This window comes from Gorilla gorilla, chromosome 4 (assembly GCF_029281585.2).
Source record: "Gorilla gorilla gorilla isolate KB3781 chromosome 4, NHGRI_mGorGor1-v2.1_pri, whole genome shotgun sequence".
NCBI classification, from domain to species: Eukaryota; Metazoa; Chordata; class Mammalia; order Primates; family Hominidae; genus Gorilla; species Gorilla gorilla.
The window spans coordinates 143,965,206-143,972,883 of record NC_073228.2 but is presented as its reverse complement, the minus strand read 5'-3'; the positions used below and the strand labels follow the sequence as shown (position 1 = coordinate 143,972,883).

The 7,678-nt window shown below is 42.4% G+C and overlaps 1 long non-coding RNA gene across 5 annotated transcripts; it reads left to right on the top strand.

Annotated features, from left to right (window-relative positions):
• Positions 1 to 1,834: 1,834 nt before the first annotated feature.
• LOC109026713 (uncharacterized) lies at positions 1,835 to 7,341 on the top strand. Of its 5 annotated transcripts, XR_008680313.2 has the most exons (5): positions 1,858 to 2,012; positions 2,546 to 2,676; positions 4,686 to 4,854; positions 5,388 to 5,567; positions 6,986 to 7,341. It is a non-coding gene; the product is annotated as an uncharacterized lncRNA (long non-coding RNA). The 5 variants fall into 5 exon arrangements; XR_010133946.1 differs by having other exon boundaries at positions 1,835 to 2,676; XR_008680312.2 differs by lacking the exons at positions 1,858 to 2,012; positions 2,546 to 2,676 and adding an exon at positions 3,135 to 3,369.
• Positions 7,342 to 7,678: the final 337 nt, after the last annotated feature.

Below are 7,678 nucleotides of genomic sequence, written 5' to 3'. Positions count from 1 at the left end.
AGAACTGACTTCTTAGTTACCCAGCGCAGAGGCAACTGATGAAGTTTCCAGACAGAACACAAGTTGAATCTCATTTGTACACTTAAACTGGGAATTTTAAGGTCAAATCAGCAAATGACTGGGACCTAGATCTCTCCACATAAATATGTACTTGTTTTATGCTATTCATTATATATGTATAAAACTTTTGCCCTTATTTGCCAGCTTCTCTCCTACTTTATATGTGTATCTAAAAAGCAAACAAGATTAACAATGCCTTTCCAAAATAATTCAATGATAAATAGGATTTTTAGCATATTTTCACTACTGAAACGAGAGTTAATTTCAGAATAAGCCTTTAAGTGTGGGCTTTTTCTCAGACTAAGGAGGTGAAAGGCAGCTTTCTTTGGGCTATAGTGTACAGTAGCCTTAAAAGGCAATCTGGGAGAAATGAATATAAACTTCCAGAAGTCTTAAAACAAAAAGTTTAAACTTTAAATAAAACTTCAGTTATATTTGCATTGTAACACTGAAAAGTCATTAGAAAATAAGTGGATTTTAAGACTTCTAACCATTTGTTAATAATCTAAACAATATACTAACTTGGTGAATGAAGTCTGTTCTAGTATCCAGCTGTTTGAATTTGTTAATGTAAAAGAAATAGTTGTAAAACTAAATGTATAATTTCATTAGAATGTAGGAAAGACAAAGGGAAAACGAAATATACAGCAAATTAATATGCAGCAAAAATCCATGTTAATGAAAAACTTATCAAAAAGTAAACATTTCCTTTCTCCTCACAATATGCTTACAAAGACATAATGTCTCTAGATTTCTTGAGCCCTTTTATTATTAATACAACAGACACATTTTAAAGAGAATAGAGACTGCTTTATTTTTAATCCCACTGTCTCTATGTATTTAACAAACTCTTACCAACAAAAAATTGTGCGCAAAGAAATACACATTAGGCAGAACAAAAAAGAAAAAAGCTTTAATTTTCTTCAGCCTGACTACAGGTGATTCTGAAATAATCTAATTCAGTTTTGGTTTTATAAAGTAAAAATCAACACACATTTATAAAATAGACTTGGAAAGAGGTTGTCTACCTCTGGGTAGTAAACCCTTCTGATTATAGAGTTCCTAATAGAAACAATATGTTGATTAATATTTTACAAAATCACAAATTTCCAAAATAAAGAACATTAGAGCTTGTGTTTTCAAGTGATACTTAGATTAAATACCAGTCTTAAACCAGACAACTATCTTCAATACCCAAATCATTAAAACTAACTGGGATGTCGTACTGTAAATGTTCAAAGTGGAGGAATTAGCCATTTCTTCTCATGACTATCTACCAAAAAAATTGAGAAACTCTCAAATAAATCTTAACATTTAACAACAACAATGACTAATAGTAACAGCATTTCCCAGATCGTTCTTTAAAAGCGTATTCCTTTTCCATAGCTCACTTAATCTTGAAAATCATGCCTCTTCAATGCTATTTTAATGTTTAGGATTAAAGATATGAAGTAAACATTTAATATATGAAGAGAACAATCCACTTGATAAAAATCCTCGCATTTCCAAGATGTTTTCATTTTAAGCATTTGCAGAAGTTAAATAAATGTAGCAGACATTCTAAATTCGATAAAAAATTCAGAGAACCCGACATTTTATGTACCCCAAAGGTCCAAACAGAACCGATGTAAATGTCAATAGCTGTCTCCCTTCCGGCTGATACTTAAATGGTTTTACTAGTACTCAAAGCAATGAAATCAGCAACTCTCTCTCCACACTCTAGTCAACACTCCAATTTCCAAAGCCGCAATTCGCAAACGTCAGTTGGGCGGGGGCGGTGGGGGATCTTGAAGTAATCCAAAAATTTCCTTTCCCCTTTGACAGTCCACCAAAAGATGTCAAACCAAATCCAGCCTATTGTAAAGCTCTGGGACCTCCCTTCCAAGGACACCGAACACAAGCTTAGACACCGCTGCGAAAAGCTGTCCAAAAGCGCCTGGCCGGACAGAAATGTAAGGAGCCCAGACCAAAACGAATTAGAACCCCCAACAGAGGGTCCCGCAGACACCGCGGAAAAGAAGGTGGCATTTATTCCGGGGTAGACAGCTACGAACCAGTTACCCCAGCCAGTCTCTGGGGGCTCTCCAACCCAAGTTCAGGTTTATGGCAGATATATTGGTTGGGTGCCTTCCCCTACAAACATCACAGCCCGCCTCCGGGGCCCACCGCCGCTCACAGAGAAGACCCCTCAGCTTCACATCCGTTCCTTTTGCCCTCGGACAAAGGCAGAGGAGCTGTGGAGCTGACCCAGCGCTGTGGGGCAGTAAAAATGCCTTGTTCGGGCCACCCATCTTTGGGCCCGGCTTCATCTGCGATGTCAGCACCAAAGGTTTTTTTTTTTTTTTTTCTGGTTTTGTTTTGTTTTTACAACGCATCCTGGGCGGGTGTATGCATTTGGTGGTAGTGGGGTGGGGGGAACCGAACAGAGGAGGGGTTGGCAGTGAAGCCTGGGTTATAGAACTCTCCTTCCTCTCCCTCCTTCCAGGGTTGCCGTGCAGGGAGTGTCAGCCACGTCTAGCGCACAGTCCCAGGCCCCAGGGCGAAGGCGGCCAGGGGAAATGGGGCTCAGGGATTGCTAAGCAAACGCATCACTGGTGGTCTCCAGCGCCTGCGGAGGTAGGATCGCCTCTTTTCTTAAGGGGCGTGTTATTTTGTTCTCTTTTGAAAGTAGGAGGGGGTTCATTCGTTTCTCGCTGCGGGGGGTGGGAGAGAACGTTGCTGCACCGCCTGGGTCTCCAAGAGGGAGGGTGCGGGGATGTCTGCAATGGTACTATAATTATTCCTGGGCTGAGAGAGCAAGTAAAGGGGACGGGGCGAGCGTCACCTGGAGCTGTGGCAGTGGCAGCAGGGAAGGTCGCGAGGGGCTTACCCGGGCGGGCGGGCGCTGTCCTGCCGCAGGTGAGGGAGGGCGCAGGCTGGCGGGAGGGAGGGCGCGCGCGAGACAGGCGCGAGGAAGGGGGGAGGGGAGGAGGGCGCGCGCGCGCACACCTGTCCTGGACAGCGGCGCTAGCCGAGCTGCGCCTCACTTAGGCTCTGCGGGCTGAGGAGGAAGGAGGGCGGGCTGGCTGGCGGGCGGGGGCGGGACGCCGAGGGGAGGAGGAGGAGGCGGCTCGGATGGCTGGCTCGGCTCTCGCTCGCTCTCCCTCCCGCGGGCAAGTCCGGCTCACACCCTGCTTCTCCCGCTCACTCACAGCCCCCTTGGCTCTCCCTCCTCCTCCTCCTTCCCCTGCGGGATCCGCTCGCCGCCGCCGCCGCCGCCGCAGACGGCAAGTCGTGGCAGCCAGACGTCGGCGCGTAACCCGGCGCTCCGTGCGTGACTCCAGGCGACGTCAGCGCGCGCTCCGCGTTCCCCACCCCTCCTCCCAACTCCGTGGCTCGCGCCCTTCGCTCTCGCGTCCCTCCGTTTTAGCTGCCGCCGCGGCGGCCGCCGAGCGCGCTCTTTCCGCCCCCTTCTCGCGCGTGAGCGCGCCCTATCGGCTCCTGGCGCGTCAACATTCCGCGGGCCAGGCCTTGGGGCGCGTCTGAGGAGGGGGATGTCTGTGGCCTCTCCGCCCACACTTCCTCCACCCACCGCCCGCAGCGCCCCAGAAGGACCTATTACTCGTTTGGCTTCTGAGGGCCGAAGCCAGGCTCTGGCGGGGATAGAACCCTGAAGGGCCTGCGCCAGCTCCAACTTAGGGCCCTGTGCGTCGTTGCGACTGCCGCTACCACCCCATCACGCGGCACCCCCCCCCAACTCCGCCCGGGTCTCTGAAGAGGCAATAGGCCTTTCATCTCCGGGGAAAGTCTCACCTTGGCCCTCAGACACCCGCCAAGAGGGGTCGGAAGGACAGAATTAGCATAGAGAAGAGGGGCTAGAGCACTTTTCAGGCTCTGGCCCCGGGAATCCTTGACAGGAAGCGTGGGGTTGCTGCCCAGCCTCCCACGCAGTGTAATATATTGAAGCCGGGCCCCTTTGAGGGAATGCGACTTCCTTGGGCCGAGGGGGAAAGGGTAAAAGTTAATTTTCATAAAGTGCTATGCAAGGGCTAAATGTGAAATTATAAAATGTCCTTTAAGACAGTCTTCTTGAAATCGTATCAAGTTTGACAAGATTTTTGGTGCACGGTAACGCTTTTGCTCGCTTTCTACGGTGTCACGTCTCCATCCTGCAACACTGAATACGTAGATAGAACGTGGATCAGCTAATAACTGCAGCAAAATAAAAACTGCATTTATCATCTTTATCATTATTTAAATAGACCTCCGAGAAGTCGAACTGTGATTTAGGAAAACTTAATCATTGCCTTAACCTATTTAACTGTTTTGAAGTTACTTTGCAAATATACCACAAAATCCCTCTTTGTTAGGCAGTGGTAGACTTTTAAACTCACTTGTTAGAGAACCTTTCCCAGAAGCATATCTAGTTGAGCCTGCGAGGCAAGTAGGACTAAGGTATAATTACTCCCATTTTACAGATGAAAATTCAGTTATCAAAATGTAAGTCAGTTGTTCAGCGTTGTGAGGAGTCTATCACTGATAAAGAGAAAACTCTAAGGTCTATTATTGCCTGCTTTATTCACTAAACCAGAAATCTCTCAATTGTTTTTTTCCAAGTATCTTTTGCTGCCTCTTATGTATTGTAGGCAGTGCCTGATGGCTGAGAAGAATCGCAGAGGACTAGAAAAGGTTTGAGTCTGAAATTATCTGGCACAGAGGATTTGAGCTCAGAAATAAGTGATTGCGAAACAGTTCAACTTCCCTGTTAATGACAACAACAACAACAGCAACACGCTTATTAATTCCTAGCTGGAGGTGAGAAAATGAGACTGGCTTAAGGGTGATGGGTCATTTCCTTTGAATTGCTTCTTTATATTCACCTCATCTTTAGGTGGCAGCACTACTATATAAATATCCTTCGAAGTACAGTCTTCTGCAACTTAATATCCTAAAGGATATTCTGTCCTAAATGTTTCCAACTGTATTGTGGAGAAGAAACTGGTGACTTTATGATATAAAATCATAGCTGAGAATTAGAAAACTTGGAGGTTCTAGAGGAGGAAAAACAGAAAGGCTATCAGACTCATTAATAAAATACATGGAGCTACGGAGGGAAAACATTAGAAAGTTTCAAGAAAAAAGTTTTTTAGGTGTATGAGGAGCAAGTAGCATCTCTTTAAACCTTGTCTTTTATTGAAACATAGGACAAGATAACCTTCCAAAGCAAACCATCCTTTCTCAGTACTGCATATTTATCAAGCATTTACAGGTTTGAAGTTGCTAGTTATATAGTTGCTTGTAGTCAACTGTAATTTTAAAATTCCGATGCAGTTTTTCCTAATTAACAGCATCAAGCTTATGAAGATTTCCAAGTAAGACTTTATTGTTGACCCTTGTTGAAGAGAACTCTACTTGGCTTCTTTCCTGGCTTTCCTAAATTGTTCACATACAAGATAAACTACCGTCATTCAGACTTACAGAAGTGAGAAGACAAGCTGAACCAAATGTAAAATGGTAGCAATTTACAGGTAATTCTGTATCTTAATTTCTCCCACATTTTTAGGGTAAAAAAATGTGATATATGGGGGTTATTTGGATCAAGTGTTTTCTAAGTAGAACTTTGTCATAATTAATTTTATGTATTTATAGTAGTTCTCCTTGTGTCCCTTTATCCAAGCAACACAATACAATTGAATTTATATGCGTTTCAAAATAGACTCCATTTGATTTACCGTGTAAATACAACCACCAAGGAATATAGAGGTATGACAATCAGGAGTGAGAAATAAAAGTATTTCTGGATAGAGGATGAAGTGTTAATAGTCTTTCTTTATGGCGGCTTCCATCTGTGTCAGGTCAAACTTGGAGCAGGAGTCTCAAGCAAATTGGTAGTACTCAAACTCTGCAGTATTATGTTAAGATTTTTAAGCTCTCTGGTGCCAACAAATCATGCAGCCTGGGGGCCTTTGCTCCAAACTTCTGCCAACTCCATTTTGGCAGTAAAATGTTCTGTTGAACAAAGTTTGCACGTGTTTAGGGTGTGAAGTGGTTCCTCAGGCATTTATCTAGTTTTATTCCAGTTTAGGGACTCGAAGACAAGGGTCAGAAGTGTGAGACTTGTAGACTTGATATGTGCACTGAAACATACTATAGTAGCAATCTTGAATTTTTGGTTTAAGCAAGGACAGCTTTTTCTTTGTTGATGCTGGAGTTATTAAAGTGAATCCTTTAGTTTACTCCTTAAATGCTAACATGGTATCCAATTGGTTTTCATAAGCAGGTAAGCAGAACCCTCTCTGTTGAGGGTATAAAGCTGGGGAAAATCATTCCTCATCCTCCTAACTACACCACCACCAAAATGTGTTTATCCAGATGAAACTCACTGAACAATAACTTGAGAGCAAAGGGACCAGTAATTATTTAAACTTGATCTCATTTGTCAAATTTTATGTAACTATGAGTCTCTGATCTTTTTTAGTATCAGTTGTCTGGCTTCATCTTTTTGACCCATCTCCTCCCATTCTGGAATCATTGGTTAACAGCACGTGAGCCAGATGTGTGTGCTAATTTGTTTTATTCCAAGGGTTCCTCTTCCAATAGAAAATGTATACAATCTCAATTTCCATTATTTTTTTCAAGTAATTCTCACAGAAAATCCTTATGGAATGTGGGATAACAGTTTGAAAGTCATTGATTAAGTACTATTGAAGCATATTTTTCTTTATCATTTAAGAGTAATGGCAAGAATAAAATACCAAAGTAAAAGTAACAGATGTTGAAATGATACTGTTGTCTTACATTTACCATAATCAGCAAAATGTAAATTTGTAGGCTACAAGTATGACAATTTGAAAATGGTAGTTATTCTTGATACTTTTACAAAGAGTGTGACCTAAATTCTTATTTGCACCTTTATTTTCTTTCTTTGTTTTTAAACGTAATTCAGATGTCAGAACTAACATGTGGATGAACTTAGAGATGGAGAAGAAAGCTGGGCTTTTCCAAAGAGTGGATCTATCTGAACTGGATAGCACTATTGAACTTTGTTGCATATTTTGTGGTAGCTCTAAAACTCCTTTGCTTGCTTACTTTTAAATGCAATGTGTTGCTGTACATACATACAACCAGACACCAGTGCCTTCTGAAGCTAATCCAGGCCATTTTTATAACCTAATGCAGTAGCACTTTGCAATTAGATGAAGAAGATCGGTGGGATTTCTTTCTGTGGTGATTAAAATGTGTCAGGGGAAGAAATCAAGACAATACTCCAAGAGAAAAATATAAAGTCAGTTATTTCTTTAATATTTTGTGTTATAGTAATCATTTTTATATTTTGAGCATACTTTTTCTTGTCTACTTAAATACTCAAAATTAATTATTAAATGTAAATGTAAGCACAATGAGATACCATTTCATCCCAGTTAAAATGGCTTTTATCAAAAAGATAGGGAATAATGAATACTGGTGGAAGGATGTGGAGAATGGGGAACCCTCGTACACTGTCAGTGAGAATGTAAATTAGTACAGCCACTATGGAAAACTGTATGGAAGTGCCTCCGAAAACAAAGTAGAACTACCATGTGATCCAGCAATTACACTAGTGGGTATATATTCAAAAGAAAGGAAATCAACATATCAA